Source organism: Nannobrachium achirus (assembly GCF_963921795.1).
Source record: "Nannobrachium achirus genome assembly, chromosome: 12".
NCBI lineage: Eukaryota > Metazoa > Chordata > Actinopteri > Myctophiformes > Myctophidae > Nannobrachium > Nannobrachium achirus.
This window is the reverse complement of record NC_137832.1, coordinates 46,781,967-46,805,469: the sequence shown is the minus strand read 5'-3', so window position 1 is coordinate 46,805,469 and position 23,503 is coordinate 46,781,967. Positions and strand designations below refer to the sequence as shown.

Below are 23,503 nucleotides of genomic sequence, written 5' to 3'. Positions count from 1 at the left end.
CACTGCATCACCGACACAGCTGGTGGCGTGAACTGCCGCGTCACGAGCAACAGTCTGCATGGACACGCTGCTGCGCTTTCCAACCACTGATGGGATGGGGGGGGGGGGGGGGGGGGGGGGGGGGGGGCTGATGAACGATACAGCCCCCCTCCATCATAATCATCATCTTTGTCAAACCCCCAGCTCAACTCCCCGCTCAAATCCCGCCTGGTCTGCTTCGTCACTGCCCAGTGCCCACCTCTTGTCAAGCAAGACACGTTCAGAAGTGGCAACATGCAGTCATTTGATGACTCATGTGACAATTGTGACAGCTGAAGCACACTCACAGTAAAATCCTCAGTGTTCATTTAACGCAAGAGTGTACACATTTAAACCAATCGACACGTGAGTTTACAATTGAAAATGTAACCCATGTATATGTACGTATTCACTCGTCACGCACACACCTGCGTAGTTCCAAGGACACAGGCTGTGGCTGCACACATGTTGTTAAAACACGCTTGCCAACTTAAGTCAGAGACAGGTTGTGCGAGGCAAAAAGAGCGAACTAAAAACACAGCAGAGGCAGCCAGACAGGAATACAAACGAGCCCGACAGTCAGTTCTACTCACCTTGGTGTCATGTAGTGTGCCACCTCACTCTCCAGGCAGAAGGTGGGAAGATGATGTGTGATGAGTGGCTGTGAGAGAGGGGAAACACATAGGCACAGATGGAAGGTTGGAAACGGGAAAGATGGACACGGCAATAAAACGGGGACGAGCACGTGATTCAGATTGACAGGAAACGAGATGAGGAGGGGAGAGGGGAGTTCGGAGACCGCGGCTGAGTGAGAGAAGAGGTGGAGTGGGGGTGGGCAGCGAATGGTTTGGTGATAGCCGGAGGAATCAGCAGGTTGTGGTGTTGCAAGAGAGAGAGAAATCAAGAGAACACACACACACACACGTACACACTAGAGGGAGAGAGCGTGCAGCACAGCCATCCAAGTCTAGACTGCCTCTTAAAGAAAAGCAGTCCGCATCTGCATCACAGCACATGGCAGCCAATGACAAACCGTCAGAGGGCCGGGGTGTACCACTGACTGGTTCGCTGTGTGCAGGGAGGATGGGCAAACGGGAGGGGTTTCAGCCAATGGCTGCGGAGGAAGATAGCCAAGGGGGTGGAGGGGAAATCAGGCACAGAGGTGTACCAGTGTGTGTGCGTATGTACGCATCACAGCAAGAAAAGGCATGCAGTCAGACCAAGGGCATTCAGAGCGCTCGGCCGTCCACTAATTATTTTAGTGTGCAACTGCGTTGTAACACATCAGAGTAGGGTTTGTTGGTGGACAAGTTGGTGGATAGAATAAGCACATTTGGAGAGCTCACATGTTGATGCACCTGTTAAGCGCAACTGCAACAGTAGAATAAGCGGAGAGTCCTTGGGGAAAAGCTCTGGATTGCACAACCCTCTGCGATGCAAGGTTACTGCGAGGTATTAAAACAGTGACAATGTTGGGGTCAACCAATCATTTCCTAACACGCTGGCCTGTTGCACATCAGCGCATTATCAACACCATTGCTTGGCTCTGTGCCACCTCTTTAGTTTCTCTCCCTTTCTCTCTCAGTTACAATTGCCCCCCTTTCAAAGAGAACACGAACAGTGTGCCTTTATCCAGCTGGGTCTGAGCAGACAGACAGGCACTGACAGCGGCTCTCTCAACAACACAATGGAGTAGCCGCTGGTATCTCTCAGCGAGCTCATCTCTGAGAAAATACACATGCGAGGCAAGAGTGCAGACTGTCCATTCCTCTTACAGCAGTTGTTCACATCTGCTTAACAACAGGCAACGATGCTATAGCCACAAGGACTATACTGCAGTATTGACTTATAACACAGAATGGGCTTTTCCCCAAATAAGTTGGATAAACAAAAAGGTAACACTAGGGCTCTTAGAAATGTTTTTGATGTAAATTGCAGATGTTGGTTAAACATTATGCACTGTATGATGCACAGTGCATCATACAATACAAAACACGTATGGCAAGCGAACACATTCTACCTCACAAATTCTGCAAATTCTCGTGGGTCGGGTCTTAACTGACAAACACCCTTTTAACAATAACATCACTCATTAGGTGCATTACGGAGGCTCATGCTTTATTCTGAGAAGGAGGGGGGGGGGATTTGAAAATCACAATGGACAGAGGTCTCAGTTTGCATTTGTTGAATGCCTGTGGCTTTCTCCTGTTTTCTTTCACACTCTGGCCCTTTCGCCCCTCTCTCCCTGCCATTCCTGCTAAAAGTCCTATCTGCGTCAACTGCACCTGCTGCTTGCAACTATTTTCACAGCGGGAGGGCGCTGTCTCCTAGAACCCTGACACACACACACACACACACACACACACACACACACACACACACACACACACACACACACACACACACACACACACACACACACACACACACACACACACACACACACACACACACACACACACACACAGATGAGTCAAGCCCCACAGGCAAGGGAAGGGGGTCCCTGAAGAATGACAACAGTGTGCAAATAGCATGTCACTCTCAGCACTAATGTGTTGCTCACAGTCCAGTCTATAAGGGCTTGATAATTATGTTTCACTGCATGCAGTGTTGTGCACCCAAAATAGCAGATCTACAAGCTCACAACGCGTCACATGGTGACCAGTTGGGACCTTGTAGATCTGCTATTTTTGGCACGCAACACCAACACACAACTAAGTATAAGGGGGCTTTATAAGACACAGTATGCATGCGTAAGCAGATGCACACAATATCCATAAACCCTCTCATACAGTATATTCTAGTATATCCTGTCATCTCCAGCCACAAGCCTGCCCTGCACTGCAGCACTAAGTCAGCTTATCAGGCAGTGAGCCTCATAAATCCTTCACACAGGCTTTACATTGCTGATTCCTGATCGATGGCATCAATCAAACAAGGTCTATCTCTGGATATTGTGTTCAAACATTTGTGATACAGACAATGTTTAAATGCTATTTGGGACTGTGACTAGTTTGTTTGCAAATGTAGACAACTAGACATCTCATTTGCAGAGACTAGAATAAGAAAAAAATGAAAAGGTGAACTTAGTAGAACTCTCTTCTCATTATAGAAGTAAAATGAATTACCAGTAAGTAACATTGCAACTTCCAGGATTATTATGTTGTTTATTGTTTATTATATTTTTTTTTACCTAGAAGAAAGACATGCGGCTGCCTTGAAGTATAATTGGTTGTGATGAGAAATCTGTCAGGGAAGTCTAGAATTTGCCTCACTAAAAGAAAATGTGAGTTGTTAATATAACCCATTATGAAGAAAATGTGCACAGCTAAAAAGCAGACAAGAGGATCTGTATTTATAATTGCACAAGCCATATTACAATGGCAAATTGTACAAATTCAAACAATTGTCAGTTATTAAAGTGCTTGAAGTAAGTTACAGAGCTCTATATTGTGATAGTAATCATTTGCCTATACAGTGTTTGTTCAGTAACAGGGTTCTACCCTTCTCTCCAGGTCAGGATGCCAATTTCATCCAATCAGGAGAGTGAACTCATGCAGCATATTGCATAAACAAGTGAAAATGGTAGTGATGACACAAAGAAATTAGCAGACAAAATTGAAACTGGAACACTACAAAATTGAGGCTGATGAATCGGCACTCTCTCCAGATTGGATGAAATTGGCAACCCACCAGAATTCACAGTTTTTCTGTTTATCAAAGAGCTAGAGAGACGGGGAGACCCCTGCACCCGAGCACACACCCATGATTAGAATATAGAGCTTTTTCTTTCTTATGTTTTAACCAAAACAAAATCACTTACGCTACCTTTAATATTAATAGGTTATAAGTCAGTATACCTGCCATAAAACCTTTAAATGAGCAGTTTTCTTTCCGTCACTGCAAGCAAGTGTGCCTTCACCGGCCAGTCATCGTACCCACTCTTCAGTAAAAGACAATTACGGTTAACAAGAATGCACCACACAGCCTGCCGCTCTAATGTCCCTAGTGGCCTAGACTTTAGCTAGACCAGGGGTCAGCAACCTTTTTGAAATGAAGTGCCATGTTTTTATTTTCTAGAGTGTCAGTGTGCCATGTCAACATAAATTTTAATGACAAATATTTTTACATATTTTAATTGTCAGGACATTGATATAACGATCATTAGACTCAGAGCAATAATCCACCTATCTCCCCGACTCCCTCCCCAGTCAGAGTTAAGAGTTTTAATGAATGTAGAATTTTGTGCAAGATGAAATTTGATATAAATTAGCTAACTTCATTTAATTGACCACGTTTAAAATTAATAATGACAACTATTTTTGACATATTTTGATTGGCAGGACATTGTTATAACGATCATTAGATTCAGAGCAATAATCCACCTATCTTCCCAACTCCCTCCCCAGTCAGAGTTCAGAGTTTTAATGAATGTAGAACTTTGTGCACGATGTAATTTGCTCTAAATTAACTTCATTTAATTGACCACATTTAGAAAAGAAGATTTGTTTTTAAAATAAAAATCCTCTCTCGCACTTCTGCCAGTGTGCCGGTGATCACCCTCCCCTGGCCTGTGCCAATGTTGGCACCCGTGCCTAAGGTTGCCTACCCCTGAGCTAGACCAAAGAGGCCGCATTACAACTAACCATTGAACCCCCTCAGGCCTTTTGGTGTTGTTGGACAAGCATCATGTTAAAATAATACTGATTAATACTCTTAAGGTTATCTCTCTCTGGTTTCAGGTGAGACTGGCAAGCTTCAGCTCCTTCCAGAAGTGTTGAAGTGTCAAGAAATGTGTTCCTATTGGTGTGACCCTGGACATCTATTTAAGTGACTGAGAAACATGCAGACAATGTTAACTTAGCTTTAGCATACAGTAGCTTAATCCCATAACTTTTCGTCAGTGATGTTCAGGTTTTCGTGTCATCCACATAGATTTGGTCATGCCAGTAGATAATATCGGGTGACCGGAACAAAAAACATTGGTGCATTGCATTCATTTCTCCCTTTCGTCTTGGGCACATTCTTGCTCATGCTATGTGTCTTTTTTTACATAATGATAATGTATTGAGGGAGGGGAAAAACTGATATCATAATTGTTTTCGCCCAGTTAGTCAAGTTGATGGATAAGCATGTAAGTGAAGCTCTGATTTGATTAGACTATACAACTGTCAAAGTCTTTAACCACTTAAAGCCGTAACAATTAATTGTATGACAAATTCACGGGTTTCATTTGTAGTCCTACACTGGCCATGTCGAGGACCAACACGTGTGTTCTGATTGGTGTAGAACAGTAGTTCTATGCCAATCAGACATCATTTTGAAATGCCTGTGTTGGTCCTCAACATGGCCGTGTAGGACTACAAATGAAACCCATGAATAGCTAAAACAGCCAATCTAATGAATCAAAATGTGTTACATCGCAGAACATTGTGAGCTTTTAGAACGACTATTTTGGCTATTTTTGTAAAGAATAAATAAATTGGGAGGCCAGGGTTAAAGTGGTTAATAAACACCCAGCACAGATACCCCCAGAAATCCATGTCACCCCTCTCCTTCCAGGCTTGATTTGCTCACCAACTCCTCATCTTCCTAAGTGTGTGCGTGGGGGTCAATGTCTGAAAATGTATCTGTCAATTAACCATTATATACATATACGTCAAATAACCATAGCATATCTTGGAAAACAGTAATGAGTAATGATTAATTTTTCTTTTGCCCAAAATAGGGAACAAAGGTACTGGAAAAGGACCCTCAAAAGTCCCTACCTCCGTTTGGCCATTCCGGATAGCATTCATCCGGTGGGTTGGCAGGCCTCACCATATTCATTTACTTGGGTGCTGTTATTGGAGAGTGCATGAAAACAAAACAAGCCGCAGAGTCTATGTGAATGAGGGTCAAAAGAGAAGTTGTGGGGCAATTAATTGTGGTTTGGCGTTTCCTGATAAGAGAAGTGATTCATTTAGTTCACTGTGGTCGGTGGTTGTGTGAGACAATGCATGGATTTGTTTCAGCTGAACCTTGTGTGTGTGTGTGCGCCATAAGGCAGGGGTCTTCAACGTTTTCAGGCCAAGGACCCCTTAGTTGAAAGAGAGATGAAGCAGGGACCCCCATTCCATATAGTTTCATCGTTTGACAGCACAATCGTCAGTGTATTTTGGATTCATGTCAATTTGTGTTCTCGGATATTTAACCATGTGAACCGTCAATCTACAAGCTCATAACGCCTCGCAGTGCGAGGCGTTGTGAGATTGTAGATCTGCTATTCTTGTCTAAAGTTCTCTGAATATGGACGCTAAGGTTCAAGTGGTTAATATAAAAAAGGAGAAAAAAATGAAGTTTCTATGACACAAGATTTGGAGGACCCCCTGTAGTAACTCTGAGGACCCCCTAGGGGTCCCGGACCCCTTGTTGAAGACCCCTGCCATAAGGGAATGTATCTGTTATGACATGTTATGTGTGTTTTGAGTATTTGTGGGGCACAAGTTAGTGAGTGAAATAGAGAGTGAGAAAGCTATCTAAGCTGGATCTGGCGGCCCGCTCCCGTTCCTAATCCTAGCTTCCAGCACATGACCAGCTAACAGCATTACGGATTGCCTTTGATTAGGGTTGCTGTTGTGCACCCATAGTGGGGGACAGTGGTGATATGGGAGCCTGTATGTATGCGACCACCACTTTGCTGGAATGCCAGGAAAGACATCTGAAGGACACACATAGCACACACACACACACACACACACACACTCACATGTAGGCTTAAGACGCGAGCTTGCTGCCTATAGCGGAAGTAGTGCACATGCTCAAGAGGGACGAGGCCTGTCGGATTACGCCTACGAGTCACTGAGTCAGCGGATTACCTTGAGACTGTTATTCTAGGTGAAAATGCAGATTAATGCTCAAAAATGTGTCAGCTAGCATTAGCTGGGGCTAAAGGTCCACAGGGAGACTGACTAGAGCAGTCACAATATGGGAGGGAATTTCACACAACTACAGCAGCAGCTTGCAAATGCGACTTGTTAGGCTGGCTCTTGCAAGATATTTATTTCTTATAAATAACTTCATAATTTGTGAGAGCACTTTGGTTCTTGAAGAGTAAGCCCTGGCAAGTCAAGAAACGTCGTAATAACCCAATTTAATTCCCATACAATGGAAAGATATACATCCTTTTTACATCTTCAAGATACATTAAAGGAAGTGAATATTCATCCCTCAGCTAGCACTGGTTAAGGAATGCTCTGACAATCTGTTGAGCATTCTGTGAGACCCCCCAACCAATTAAAATGGTTTTATAGCTTAGGAATTATTCCACACCCAAATTCTTTCATTGGTCCTTGTGGTGGAGGGATAATGTCAATAGTTTTGAGGGTCGGTGACCCTCATTTCAAATTCCCACAAGGGGATTTTCTTCTTAATACAAAAATATGCTAACATTTAGATACGAGTGGCGATGTGATGATTTTTTTTTTTACATTTTTGGTTAACCATGTAAACCACGGTTAATGTTTAGGTACAAGTAGGGCTGGGAAAATGTGATGTTTTTTTCCTCTCATTTCAAGTTGCAATTCATAAGATTTATGTCCTTCCTGGGATTCAACCATGGGTCTCAAATGCGTGGGTAGCCTTGAACACCGACAAGTTTTTCTTTTTTTAATCGATATCTCTGTCAGTCTTGGTGGACCACCCAAATATCCACTGCACACTCCATGATTAATCTCACAACGCGCTGCGACACATTGTGAGCATTGTTGTAAATCGGCTATTTTCAGCACGCAACGTGTAAAATCAACCATCAAGGACCGCCAAAATACATTTTAGTTGCCTAAATCAACTGTAGACTAAAACTAGACTAAAGATTTTCAAATGACTAAATATGACAAAAACGAATGAAGTTTTATTCAAAAGACTATGACTAAACTAAATCAAAATTTGCTGTCAAAATCAACACTGGGTCCTACTACTCCAGTTCCACCAAGATAGATATTATACAAATTTCACTATCTAATACTAGTAAGACGCCTCAGGACGAGGTCGCGACATGTCTTGCCCGTCTGGCCAGTGATGTATATCGGACCAGTTACCCATATATGGAGACCCCTGGTACCCATATATGGAGATCCATGTACTGTATATGGAGTTATTCTGTGAGACCCCAAACATTACTCAGTTATTCGTTACGTGAAAATCCTATGACGTCTATCACATCTGACATCATACATACAATCCCTTTTATGCCCATACATGGACATCCCTGTCTGAACCAGCCACACAGATATGGGCTGTCTTCCTCCATATATGGGCATTCCCAATTTTCCCATATGAAGTCCTGTCAGATATGGGCTTAATATTGAGGACTTCAGTGATCTCCATATATGGGCATAAAAGGGATTCTGTTAGAGTGGTTCCCATCATGACGTCACAGTGATGTCAAAGTGTGATGTCAGACTGGCAAACCCATAGACCATAAAAAAAAGTGTACACGTCCAGACAGAGAGTCAGCATGTTCCGTTTCACATACTAAACTTCAGTCACAATTATACAAATGTCAGTATCTGTAGTTGCAGAGAGTTAGGTTTAGGCATGGGTATGCTCAACGTCAAGGCAAGGTTCTGCTAACTTTGCCTTAGCCTTAGTTGTTATTAAAAAGCAACGGAAATAACACTGGTCAGTAATGAAAACAAACATACTGTAAGAGTATCAAGGGGAACTTGGCAAAGCGTGTCCTCGCCACAGGAAATGGGATGTTATCTTTCCTCAAGGAAAGATATTTCAGAAATGTCCTTAAAAATGTTCGTATAACAATGAATGAATTCAAAAGCAGCGGTACAATGGGGCAACCATGTAAGATGCATGCAGCATACATACAACAAACACTGCAACCTGGCGACACTTCCGTGCTCTCCAATTTCCAAGGTGCTACTTGCTAACTGCTTTACATTGGAAAAGAGGTATGCTTGAAGCAACTCATTATTATATTAGTTGTTGAAGCTATTTGCTATAGCAGGGGTGGGCAACTTTGATGATGGCCACTATATTTCCACACTCACTCCAACTAATCGTTGTTGAAGCTATTTGCTATAGCAGGGGTGGGCAACTTTGATGATGGCCACTATATTTCCACACTCACTCCAGAGGGCCGAAACCTCTTATCTCCGACTTTTACCCTTTTTTGTAATTAATGCCCTACTTCTTCATGTTACACAAAAGTAGCAAACATAGCAGATCAACAAGCTCAAAACGTGTCACAGCGCAATGAGTTTTGAGCTTGTAGATCTGCTATTTTTGCTATTTTTAATTGCAATCCTGAATTATTATTTTTTAATTGGAATCCTGAAAAGTAACATTATTTAATTTCGTCAAAAAGTAAAAAAAGAGAGTAAAAGACAATACTTTAATACTAGTCATTAAACTACTATAGACTGAAGTAATTAAAGCGCGGCATGTTTGCATGTTTTGAATTTGGAACAATAATATATTGGTATTCTGATATTAACCTGTTGTGGGCCGCATTAAGTGAATGTGGGGTCCGCATGTGGCCCCTGGACCACCAGTTGCCCATGTATGTGCTAGTGTCCATGCTGCTGCACTCTGAGGGAAAGCCACTGTGACAGGTGGTCTGCTTGTGTTCCGGGGACTGCGAAGGGGAGGGGAGCTTTACGAGGGGGTCGTCTTTAATCCTGTGGGACCAAATCATTTCCTCGAGAGTTTTCCACCCATCACCTCCAGTCACAACATCATGGTGCCACAGCAGAAGAATTACATAGGGGTGCAGCCAGTGACCCCCCCCCCCCCCCTCCTCCTCCCAGGGCCCTAAAGCTGTCGTATGAGTGTCCCACGCCGAAAATAGCCGAAGTAGCTCACAAGCAGCTTGTAGATCTGCTATTTTCGTCTCTGAACTCAGGCACACGACATTGTATGAATTATTGGTGTTTTATTATACTTATTCAGCCACATTTAGCACCGAGTGCCTGAAGGGCTCTTTATAGGTTTGCAGGGTCTAGCAAATAAGACATTCCATGCTTTAGTTAGCAGAACTAATATAGCAGTGGTTCTCAACCTTTTTAACCAAGTACCACCTCAGAAGATGTAAAAAAAGAAAAGAAAAAGAAAAATTAAGTTGCGTGCATCCTATTCAGCTATCCACACAGTTCCCACAGGAGGCATTCCAGTTTCCTACGCCAAAAATGTGATGATTGGGTTATCGATCAGTAGGACTGACCGCCGGTCCTCAAATTATTGTATATCTCCAACCATGAATTCAAGGTGTGTAATAGAAAACTTGTATGACGCCTCAGGGCGACAAGCGACGTCGCTCTTTAGGGCGAGGTCGCGCCATGTTTGGCCGTCTGTCCAGTGAAGTATATCGGTTACCCATATATGGAGATCCATATTGAGGCTGGGGCTGGCGGATCGTTTGAGCTCAGGAGTTCTGAGCTGCAGTGGACTACGTCTATCGGGTGTCCACACTAAGTTCGGAGATATGCTGTGAGACCCCAAACATGCTTACTCAGTTATTCGTTATGTGAAAATCCTATGATGTCTATCACATCTGACATCATACATACAATCCCTTGTATGCCCATACATGGATATCTCTGTCTGAACCAGCCACACAGATATGGGCCATCTTCCTCTATATATGGGCATTCCCATATGAAGTCCTGTTAGATATGGGCTTAATATTGATGACATCAAAGATCTCCATATATGGGCATAAAATGGATTGTATGTTGTGATGATGACATGGGAACCACTCTAACAGAATCCCTTTTATGCCCATACATGGAGATCCCTGATGTTTCTGTCTGAACCAGCCACACCACCTGTTTATGTCCATATATGGAGATCCCTGCTCTGAGTATCTGACATCACTGTGATGTCACCTGTGATGTGACAGTGATGTGTCTTGTGCCAGGGGACCCACAGTGTCGGGCGTTATCCCTGCTCTGAGTACCTGACATCACCATGATGTCACCTGTGATGTGACAGTGATGTCAGGGGAACCACAGTGTCATGCGTGACAGAGATACGGTCAAGCTGTGACCGTTCACACACTAAACTATAAGTAATTATTTTGATGGATGTACTCCTTTAACTCCTGCAGTTACAGTCACACAATGCCAACCACAGACAGACAGGGAAATCTCGATAGTCCAAGCCACAGACAATGAGACAGACAGACAGACAGACAGAGCCACAGACAATAACTGTGTTTTCATAAAGCCTTTTCGAAAATAGGAGGCGAATCATCAGAAAGTAGAAAAAAGAAAAGCGCATTTTGCCTGCTTCCATCCACTGATAAAATGCGATTCTTGGGAGATTCATGAAATAGGTATTCTGTGGTGCTCATTTTCCAGTCAAGTGAGACATTATTGAACATGCATTTTACTTTTTATACAAAAATATTATACACAGATTAACAACTTTGTGGGATATTGCGTGATTTGCGTCCTCTGGCTGTCCAGACTCCAGTCTTTCAATATTTGTGAAAGACATGAAGTTGCATGTTGAATGGGTCGGATTTGGTATTCATCCATTTCTGCCATAGTTTAAATAATTATTGTTGCGGGCTGGGAGATAACTTCAGTCTCTAGCAGCCAGCCAGTCCAGACCCATTCAGATGGCTGTGTGACAGGGGCGGCATAGCTCAGGGGTAGAGAAACCGCCATTAGAGCACGAAGGGTTCCCGGTTCGAATCTGGGCTCCCCCTGAGTTAACGTCGAAGAGTCCTTGAGCAAGACTCTGAACCCCTAGTTGCTCCTGGTGAGCAGGTTGGTGCCTTGCATGGTTTCCTCCGCCATCGGTGTATGAATGTGTGTGTGAATGGGTGAATGTAATGCACAATCTCTGTAAAGCGCCCTGGATAAAAGCGCTATATAAATGCACCATTTACCATTTAGTCAGAAAACTGAGAACTACTGATTTAGAAGGCAATGGTAGAATCTGCCCCGGGTCATACTTTTAATGGGTTATAAGAAGAGCCACTACATGGCAGAAGGATACTTAACAACAATCAGCCACCAGGATTAGAATTGTTTTTGACATTGTGATTTAAAAGGTTTAAAATCTAATGTGACACTCTTGACTCCTACCATCTAATGCTTTTCCATGCTTGAGGTTCATGGGCAGATAATGGCATTATTATGAGAATGTTTTGATGTAGATGAATGGTGCTGTGGTGTGGTGTAGTATTTGAGGGTCAGACAAAGTCAGGTTGTGTCAAAGTACATTTTGTTGACTTTAGCACAGACCCACCTCTCAAGTAATGAGTGTGTGTGTGTGTGTGTGTGTGTGTGTGTGTGTGTGTGTGTGTGTGTGTGTGTGTGTGTGTGTGTGTGTTCTGTGAACAACACGTGGCAAATTCTATGAAGATGTCAACACCTGGTCGGTGCCTGGTACCCTGGGGATTTTAAAATAAATAGAATTATTGGCTTCCATAACTTCTTGGCATTTGCCCTGGGATATTGCCTCTTCTTGGGTATATGAGACTTTATTATACATTACCACATCTTTGGTCTGTGGTGTGGAATGGTTATTGTGAAAAATATAACAAGTGAAAGATTATACAGAGTATAAAATTGGTCTAAAACAAAGCTCGGCTGATGGTCATTGAGAACAAAAGATTGCTGCCAATAGTGTTATATAGACAACGTATTCATGGTTTGATGACAGCAATGACTGTAGTTATGATTGGAGTATGGTTACAGTACAACCGTGGTGTGTCATCAGGTCTGATTTCAGATATAGTGAGAGAACAGATTTTTTTATTATTATTACGCAATTCAGACATACTTCCCAGAATTTGTATGTTATCAGCCATGACTAAAAGTTGCGATATCAGTTACATCTTAGGTCAGGTCATCAGCTATGACCTGACAAAGATGTATTGTAAATGACAATTTAAACTAGAAGCAGTGCTCTTCCAAGCACAGGTCTCCACCAGGTCAGGTATGTTATTGTGGCCTCCTGGTGGGGCTATAATACTCCAATGTGAAAAGGGTGCCATGTCTTCTTCGGCCTTTCACTGTAATCTGGCGCTGCATTCATGATTTGAGCCATTTTGTTCCAAAAATGTGTGTTGCAAAAGTCGACCTGCTGGTGGCGCTATAACAGGCCATTGTGAAAAGGATGGCATTTGTTCCTCACCCTATTGGGAATGTGCGTGCAAAGTTTCACGGAAATTGCACCCTGTGTTCATGATTTGAGCCATTTTGTTCAAAAGTGACAAATCCTGCAAACTTTGGAAGCCAATGTTAGCCAATTGGGATGGAATTTTAAATATCGGACCGATCCGTCATTGATCACATGACTATAGAGTATGTGTAACGATTTGCGTGATTTTTTGATAAAATCTGAAGGAGAATATCAAAGTCAGATGTGAAAAATGCAGGGCCAAGGTTTTTCCTTGGCTTCTAGGGAGTGTGCATACAACGTTTTACACTGATCGGTGGAGTTATAGGTAAAAACACAAATCGGCCTGTGATAGCACCACCATGAGGCTGATTTGAAAGCCTGATTGGGTGCAAAGTTTCACAGAAATCACACTCTGTGTTCATGATTTGAGGCATTTTGTTCAAAAAGGAGCACTCTTGCAAACTTTGGAAGCCAATCTTAGCCAATCAGGAAGGAATATCATTTTGTTTAATGACTATCGAGATACTGTGTACCGATTTGCGTGATCTTTTATGAGTACTGGCCAAAAAAAGTGTTTTGCACAAGCCCGCCTCCTGGCGGCGCTATAACAGGCCCATGTGAAATATCGGGGGCTTTCATGTATATTTTACACTTGTATTGACTGTCTATTTTCAATTGTATTGTACATTGTATTGACTATACTTGTACTGTTCTCTATTTTTGTCTAATAAAATAATCAAACACCCAAGCTAAATGATGATCTAATGATGTGAATCACAGCCGCTTCTTGCCAGAGTAGGCATTGACGGGCGGTCACGTGATATCAACACTTGTCCAGCCTGCTGTTTGAGTGTGAGGCGAGCACTGTGTGCAGAGCACAGCAACAGTACACACTAGCAGCAGCAGGTTCTCGCGTTGTAAATATAGCAGAACAAAAACACAAGAAACAACGTGGAGATCACCTCTCCGGCACATTTTAGGAGTGATATGTGGAAAGGATGTGTGTATTGCGACGCATTGTGAGCTTGTAGATCGTCTAGATCGTAATTACTTTGTCATAATCTTTTCCGTGTTGAAAAATATTTGTATATTTTCAAACATTAAAAAAAATGGAAATAGCGATGCAACGCGCTGAGAACTTGTAGATCGGTTATTTCCACTATCAACGTTCTTTTTTTCCACTATCAACGTTCTTTTTTTTAAAGTATAAAGCTGTCAAATATGTCAGTAATTTCTTTGTATATTTAGGTTATGTGTCATATCTGCCATGTGCAACTTCAAACTAGAGATGTTACCGATCAATCGGCAATGGATCGGATCGGGCCGATCAAAGCGTGATCGGCGATAATCGGTGGTTTAGATCAAAAGGTAAATTCACCGATCCGATCCGATCGGTGCATCCGATCAACCAGCCGTTCAGTATGCCCACTTGAGGCCATTTTGGGGTATTGATTTCCACAGTGCTGAAGGAATAATTAGTTACTGCTATGATAATAAATACATAGTAATGCTGGTAAATTACTATAAGGCAAATATATAAATGAATTCATGAGTGAATGAATGAATTAAAGTTAAAACATTAACATTTAGAAAATATAAATAATAACTTGATCGGATCGGTGATTGATCGGTATCGGGTGATCAAACTTTTGTGATCGGTGCTCGGTGATCGGTTAAAAAAAACCTGATCGGATCATCCCTACTTCAAACCCTACAAGCCAAACAGAAATGTAATTGTCAACAACAAAAAACACAATTAAATCGTTATTTGAGTAATCGTCATGTAAAATGTCATAATCTTGACAGCCCTGAACACGGAGAGGACCAAAGTTTCGGACAGACAAGCTGCCTTGAATGAATAGTAACAAGTGAAAAGCAATAACGTACCTAAAATTCATCTCACCTTGATCACCAAATTCATCTCACCTTGATTACCAACCCCACCCCCAGCTACCTGGTAGTACTGTCTGATACCACTAGATACATTCCCTGAGTGACAACCCACAATCCCCTCTTGTGAGGTGTCACGTATCCACCACTCGCTCTCTGTTGCTAAAGGCCGAGGGGAGGTGGAATGATTGGGCTAGAAATAGCAGTGTCACATGAGGCTGTCCAGTGACTAGTAGCCAGCCAGTTGCTCGTCCTTACATGGAACCCAGCCCCTTTCACACTCACAGACAAACCAATAGGTGAACACCTATTGGCCTACGCAAAACAATTTCACGGGATCTTCATTCATCACAGACTCTTGACGCGCCCTTCGGTCCCACGCAGCATGGCGGCTGTTACATGAGATCTACAAGCACACGTGCACACACACCTGTTCAAACAACACCACCTACACAAGCTTAGAAACACTTCTTCCCACCTTTGTCAATATACGTACATGTAAAGGGAAGAAAAAAAGACATCCCACCTTTTCCCAATCTTTGAGAATAGACATGTTGTTCCTTGTCGACAAGGGTGGGCCGGGCCTACACACTCTGTGTGTGTGTGTGTGTGTGTGTGTGTGTGTGTGTGTGTGTGTGTGTGTGTGTGTGTGTGTGTGTGTGTGTGTGTGTGTGTGTGTGTGAGTGAGTGAGTGAGTGAGTGAGTGAGCTCTATACATATGATTGCGTACATACACATGAACAGTACACCATTCTTAACAATTCATCTAATGATCATCCTCACCTATATGGTTGGATCGCAGATACAATCATATGCTTAACAAATCCTTATCCAGTTAGCAGTACTCCTGTAGTTGCCTACATGTCTGGGGTTAGCCGTCTAATCACAGAAAAGAAATAGGCTTCCCTGATGTATACCGATTTGCCATTCACTCCCTGCGAACAAAAAGATCTACAGTTTATAGGTCCTTATAGGGTGAGATTTACAGTTGGCAACAGGGTGGTTTTGTTTCCACCCAACACATAAACTAACAGAGACACATGTAATTTCCACAGTCTGAGTGGATGATCCCAAAAGCTTACCAGAGCCTCTTCACCATGCCTCTCAGTCTTTCCCTTAGCACTTTGCCCTCAGGAATTTTCCAAAACCCCAAAGCAACCCCTGGTCAAAGTAGAATAATGAGTCAATAATATTAAGAGGCAAAAGACAAATCTCTCCATTAAACAGAGAGCATGAGAGAGAGAAACATACTAGAGGTCGTCTAAAATCTGTAGGAGTAATAAAAAGAGTAAAAAGATGTTTTGCAAACATTGTCCTCCTGGTGGCGCTATAACAGGACAATGTGAAAAGGGTGGCATGTCTTCCTTGGCCTAGTGAGAATGTGCATGCAAGGATTCAGACCCTGGAAGAAAAGACTATTGTCCGCCCGGCCATGTGCTTTTTGTTTACATCCTGGCCAGATGGTGTGTTCCTCTTTCCGGCGAAAATAAGTTAAGAGCAGAGGCGGATTCATTAATTAATTAATACCTGGCAGTTGATGTGTTAATAAACACATGCTTACTAAATACAGTATACATTTTTATTATCATTAGGGCTTTGATACATGAAAGCTGTAGTTGTGGTGCATAAAGGAAAGGGCAGTTTGCAATCTCCTCTCAACTGCGCAGTAAAAAGGAAAATGAAAAGTCGACAAACATCGATAACGCAAAGAGTCATAAACGTCATAAACATCTACAACAAACCTAACTTTTAGCACACAAAGGAATGTGAACAAAGTTGTTTCTGCCCTAATATAAAATTACAAACCTTTTTAATTTGAATTATTATTATTTATTTATTTTACATCCAGCGACCAGTGTCGCAGGTATGCCTCTAAGACCCAATCACTGCAGTTGTTATTGCGTGTTTCACCACGCAAGCCAAATCAATTGGGAGAATATTTTAATTTGGACTATCAATTAGTTTTTATCTACGGCGTAACTACTGAAGATATAATCTCGACAATATTTGTTGTTACCCTACATCATGGCACAGTAACTACACAACTCACTCAAACCATTTTTGCTTTAAAAGCAGTAACAAAAACATCTAGAATCACTCAAAGGGACACCTGTGATCTTCCACTCCTCTTTACATTCCATTTGTTTCATCCATTCTGTTTGCTTGAATTCTTGATTGGCTGTTAAATGTTATCAGATCTGGGAATGTGATAGCTCGGGGTGGCAGCAAAAATGTGGATTAAGGAACTCTGGACGGAGCAGACACAGTTACACACACACACACACACACACACACACACACACACACACACACACACACACACACACACACACACACACACACACACACACACACACACACACACACACACACACACACACACACACACACACACACACACACACACACACACACACACACACACACACACACACACACACACACGAAGATCCCTGCTGTCCGTCTGTGACCTATCATGTGATGTTGCCATGGCGGAGAAGGGCTCAGACAACAGTGTGATTGTGTTCCGAGGGTGAGGTGGGCCGATCGGCGACAGACTGTTCTCTGACTGTGCCTTTGCCAACCCTGGTGCCAAACTGCCCTGCCTCCCACAGAGAGACACTCAGACACACCCACTGGCAGACCAGGCCAGCCTGCACGGGGGCCCTAGCTACCGTCATGGAAACCAGTACAGGCTCTAGTCTAGTGCGTTTTCCATATTGGCTTTTCTTTATTTTTCTACATCAGCAAGATCAAGGTCATTTTTACCCCTAGGTGTTGGGCATGTTCATCCTCCAGTTTATTGTTATTAGCTGAGCCGCCACTAAACAGCGAGTGGAAAACGTAACGAGCCAGGCAGTATGTCTGTATATCAATCAGTCTGAAAATGTGTCCACTAGAGGGCGCTCCAGCTCAACTATGTTCACCTCTACATGACCTGGTTCTGTATTTTGAACTGTCTGGTGCACATCACAGCATTTGCGGCAAAGATACCACATTTGTAAACTAATATAATATATATATATAAATTATATATATTTATTTTATCAGAGCGAAAAGGGGCACATCAAGCATATGCTAACAAAATCTGTCATACCCGAGCTTTGACCATTTGGTGCTTTAAGCGCAAAAATAAATCGCGTTGCTGCGTCTTTCCAACCCGAGTCACATCCTAGACTACTTCTGATGGGGATAGTAGATCATTATCGATGTTCACTGTATGACACCTAGCAGACCCACAGAAATGCATCAAAAGTTTAACGGATGTATTCATTTTGGGGAAGATGAATGTCTGTCTGATAAAAAAAAAAGAAAGTGCCTTAAGTGTAAATGTACAATTTTCTTGTAACACAGTTCAAGGCTGTCTGTTCAGACCTACGGTTGGCCCAAAGCAACACAGATTCTGGTGGTTTAGGGTAGGGCATGTTGTGAGCAGTCATCAAAACAATTCTAATTAAAGTGGCACTGCACAGGAAATGTTGTGTACTGTATGTGCCCAAACAAAAATGCAGGCATTCCCTCTCACATGTTAGAAAGCATCAGGTGAGGTCTCACTTCATGAAAACTGTCAACTGCCAAAACAATGACCTAATCGAGGAAAACACCCGAGAGTTTAGCACAGTATTCATTAGCCAAGACTTAAATCACTATCTGCACAATGCTTTTTAAAAAGGTGTCATTTTGAAACCCATTTTTTTGTTACTTGCTTCACTGAGACTAGATCCGTCAGGCCTGGAAGAAAAACAGGATAATGGTTGGAGGAAGAAAGGGGGACAACTTTTAAGAAGGGCCAGTAACACTGTGTGACCAGCCTGTTCACAGTGAACGTTCTTATCACGCTGTGAGGCCTCAGGTGAAATTAGCATAGGCCTGGACAAACTGCATAGGAGGGGCTTCTATGGCAGAAACTGTAGGAACTGTCAACAACCGACAACACGTGTCCTCAAACAGACACCACGCACAGGCGCACACCCATCAAAACTAGTCTTGACTCTTCGTTCTCGGCATCTTGTTTAACATGAAAACATTACACAATGCACACACATACTTCGTGCATGCATACGAAGAGCTCCCTCCGCCCAGAGCACACAAATAGCTTAAACACACCACCACTACAAAACACACAAGCTAGGGGCCGCACTTTAACTGCTGCTTAACTATGGCGTCTCTGTTTATTATGACGAATTGTTCGGGTTTTATGGGACAGCAAAGCATAAAAATGTGACTGTGTTGACAGTGTGGCCTAAGTCGTGACTGCACCCTGTCACCACAGAACTAGCAATTTGGAGTGAATCATTCCAACTTGATTGTTTTTCAGAGATTACAGTCAGGAGGGACAGGTCAAAGTACAGTCAAAAGCCAAATTGAATCGGTACAACTGAACGCAAAAATAGGAAGGAATTTTTTTCTCTGTGCTCACACATAGTAACATCACAGGAGTGTCTTGCTGGCTGCAAACAGGTTCTGTCCGTCATGCGTGTTACACTGCAAAGCAGACAGCTGCATGCACTTTTCAAAGTAGTAAATGACACATGATTAAAGACATGTTTTGGGGGTTAATACATTCTGAGAGAAAACCAGTGGCGTTAAAACACATGAACATTTCTCAATATCTATGTAATTAAATAAAGCCAAACTAAATCTTATGACTGAAGAAACGCAGAAAAATAACAGCAAACTCACGCGGTAAAAATAAACAAAATAAACAATAGACATGCTTCCATAGAGGACATGCTGGCTTCAATGGAATTCAAATGACTGAAATCAGTCGTGGGCTTGAGGCGACTGAGAACTTTAATGCATGCAATAACTAGTACCGTCCAGGTTGTTTTTAAGTTTCTACAGGTTGTACATGTGTGTAGATAATTCTTAAATACTGTGATGACACACACGTTAATCCCAATACATTTAAATACTCCTAAAACCTGCTTGTTAAGGCACAAGTACAATTGCGTTACCCAACACGTATGGCTCAGTGAGCTTCTCCAGTGATAACCCAAACTGATGAATAGAATGCCAACGGCCACACTAGTCAAGGTTATGTAATGTCTGTCACTCCCTCAAGTAATTACTGTATGTAGGTAAATATAAATCAGAATGCAAAGAGAATCAAGAGATGCATCCTCTTTCTAAGGCAATCAAAGCATAAAAGGTTGAGTAAAAGAGGGAAGTGGTGGATAGCTTATCTTATCATAATAAGCGTGTCATATCTATCAGATATATAGCCTTTGCGGCGGGACTAGACAGTAATCCCCAGTCCTATTCTGTACATGTCATGGGCGCTAGAATATCCATTCTACACAAACTACATACAATACGATGGAAATACAATTATAAACTGTACATAGCAGTTAAAGACCTTGGTGTCATTCCATTTCTTATCATAATAGATTAATAATTAACCCAACTTCCCCACCAAGTCTGATGGTCTGGTAAATGCTGCAGATGTGTAGTATATGGAGACCCAGACATCTTTTTTTTTAATATACCATTAAAGGCTATTAAAAAATGGCTGACCTATGACTATCTTCGAAAAATGTCAAGATTTTTAACAAACTTTGTCATACTATTCTATCGAGTTTGACATGTAGCCCAGTGGTTCCCAAACTTTTCAGTTCGAGAGCCAAAAGAGCAATTAGATTTTGCCCGTGACCCAAACTAGTAAAAATAGCAGATTAATGTTTTCTAATTTATGGAATGTCTTAAATTTTTCTTTTACATGAAGTTAATCATTTATTAATTTAATTTAATTCATGAAAAATTTTGCTTTTTTTGGGAATGTTTTTTTTTTTTTTATATATTTTGAAATAATAATTAAAAACAAGATGTAGGAAACGGAAAAAATTAAGGGGCCCACAAATATTTGTCCACGACCCACAAATGGGTCCCGAACCACTTCTTGGGAACGACTGCAACCACTGCAAGTGTAGCCTATATTCTATATTATTTCAATGGATGGAGTGGCGTTAAGCCCACAGCCTGGCCCTGGACATTAAAAGCCCCCCCTCCCTCCCTGCCTGGCCTGGCCTGGCCTGGCCTGGGGGTCTTAACACAGACATGATGGGTGAGTGATGAACTGAACTGAGGCACATTGTGTGATGGGTGGTCGTGCTGTGCAGTGCACCCTTACTGCGCAGGCCCAGTCCGTCGACCCCGTCTGCTCGGCAAATGGTACTACAGGCTATTACACTAGAACAGTATTATCGGACGGAAAGCACAACAGAAATGGACTCGCGTGATTTTTTTTTAAAGATTTTCGAACACGACCATCATTATAGTCCCCCCCCTCTCTCTCCCCAACAAATGGTCGCTCAAACGTTGTCTCGTTAAGGACATAGTAAGGACAAGATAACAACAGACCATTCAGAATGGTGGTGGTGGGTCACCAGGGGGACACAACGTTAGTATCCCCACTACAGTCACGCACGTGTAAAAACACGAAACAGTCGCGTGTGTCTGCTGTGTGTGTGTCACTCGTGCGTGTACGTTTGCACTCGCAAACATCGTTTCACGTCAAAATTGCCATCATGATGTGTGCGAACGTTACTTTGAATCTCTGATGTGCGCCGTGTGTAACCATGTTGAATGTTGATGTGTGTCCGCTGTGATTTCCACTACATCTCTTAATTAACAGTACACTGTGTACGCAGCTGAATTTAAACGCCGCAGTACGACGGTAACTTATCAAAAGAAAAAGAGCAGATCTACAAAGCTGACGGAGGCATCGCGTTAATTAGCTTCTTTACGGCGAGCGACACCCTCGCGCGATGAAGTATGTGATATGAATTGAGCTTTTCTCATCGAGGGAAAAGGTTAAAAAAGGCTTTCACTTACCAGCGAAATGTGGAGAGCAGAAAACGTGCCCCGTCGGTCCCTCTGTGTATGTGTCTGTGTGTGCCCACGCTTCCCGTCCGAAATGCTTCCTTCCTTCCCGTGCTGCCTGGTCGTCGCCTCGTGGACTTCAGTGGCTCTGAGTCTGTCTCTGTCTGTCGAAAATGTCAAGATTCCAACACTCCCCTCCCGAGAGAGAGCTCGCCTCGCCTCCCCTCCAACGACTCACTCACCACCAAGCGTCAAGCCCGTCAACATCAACCCAGTCCACCACTACCATATGAAGCCTGGGCGTCAAGTCCGGCCGAAGTAAATATTTAACTTCCGGTCATTGCACTTCATCAGTGGTGGATAAAGAAGGTACTCAAATGTTGTGCTCAATTACTTTGAGTAAAAGAAGTATCAACCAAAAGTAAAAGTACTCATTATGTAGAATGTCCCATTTCCAAGTTTTCTAGCCTATAAAAAATCTTGCAGAACGTCTATTTTCAAATGGCCAAATGAATATAGGGTTGAAGTGTTTAATGTAGGCCTATGTTTTGTAACATTAACCAGTAAGACTCCCTAATCGGGAGATAAGCGACCGTTGGTCGCTTATCTCCACAAATAGGCCAAAAGTTTGTTTTACCAATTATTACACTCTATGTGAACATTTACATCAACAAATCCCAAGTACAGGGCATCATCTGGGATACAATCCCTTTTATGCCCATATATGGAGATCCCTAACATAATCCCTTTCATGCCCATATATGGAGATCCCCAACAGAATCCCTTTTATGCCCATATATGGAGATCCCTAACAGCATCCCTTTTATGCCCATATATGGAGATCACTAACAGCTAACAGAATCCCTTTTATGCCCATATATGGAGATCCCTAACAGAATCCCTTTTATGCCCATATATGGAGATCCCTAACAGAATCCCTTTTATGCCCAGTTGGTTGCTAGGGTAAAAAAACATGGTTGCTATGGTAAACAGTTGGTTGCTAGGGTAAACAGTTGGTTGCTAGGGTAAAACCATGGTTGCTAAGGTGGTTGCTAACGTACACTAACAGACCAGCAACAACAGACTGTTGCCACAGCAACGTACACAAAGGTTTGTGTACACATGTGGTGTGATGTCATACTGAAGATATATGACATCACACCGTACACACGTGTGACGTGTGACGGACGGACGGACGGACGGACGGACGGCCGGTGGAGGTTTTCATAGTAAACTGCTCCCTGACGGTCACAATCAATCTACAGTACCAGTAAGACTCCCTAATCGGGAGATAAGCGACCGTTGGTCGCTTATCTCCACAAATAGGCCAAAAGTTTGTTTTACCAATTATTACACTCTATGTGAACATTTACATCAACAAATCCCAAGTACTGGTTTTTAGGGGTGCTGAGTGTGGCGCAGCAGCGTGTCATGCATTTTCTGCAGGGCCTTGTCAAACCATAGCAACCATGTTTTTTTACCCTAGCAACCAACTGTTTACCATAGCAACCATTTGTTTACCCTAGCAACCAACTGTTTACCATAGCAACCATGTTTTTTTACCTTAGCAACCAACTGTTTACCATAGCAACCATGTTTTTTACCCAACCAACTGTTTACCCTAGCAACCAGCTGTTTACCA

The 23,503-nt window shown here is 42.6% G+C and overlaps 1 protein-coding gene across 5 annotated transcripts in view; it reads right to left on the bottom strand.

The window, feature by feature from the left end:
• The window catches only part of slc20a2 (solute carrier family 20 member 2), a 59,469-nt gene extending 37,339 nt beyond the window's left edge, over positions 1-22,130 (bottom strand). For 4 of the 5 annotated variants that reach the window (XR_013962602.1, XM_080739273.1, XM_080739275.1 and 1 more), the window contains exons 1-2: positions 21,874-22,130; positions 612-679 (exon numbers count right to left, since the gene is read on the bottom strand). The gene's annotated coding sequence lies outside the window, so the exon portion shown is untranslated. The remainder of the gene's footprint in view (positions 1-611; positions 680-21,873) is intronic. The other variant, XM_080739274.1, reaches the window with a different exon arrangement.
• Between the last annotated feature and the right edge of the window lie 1,373 nt (positions 22,131-23,503).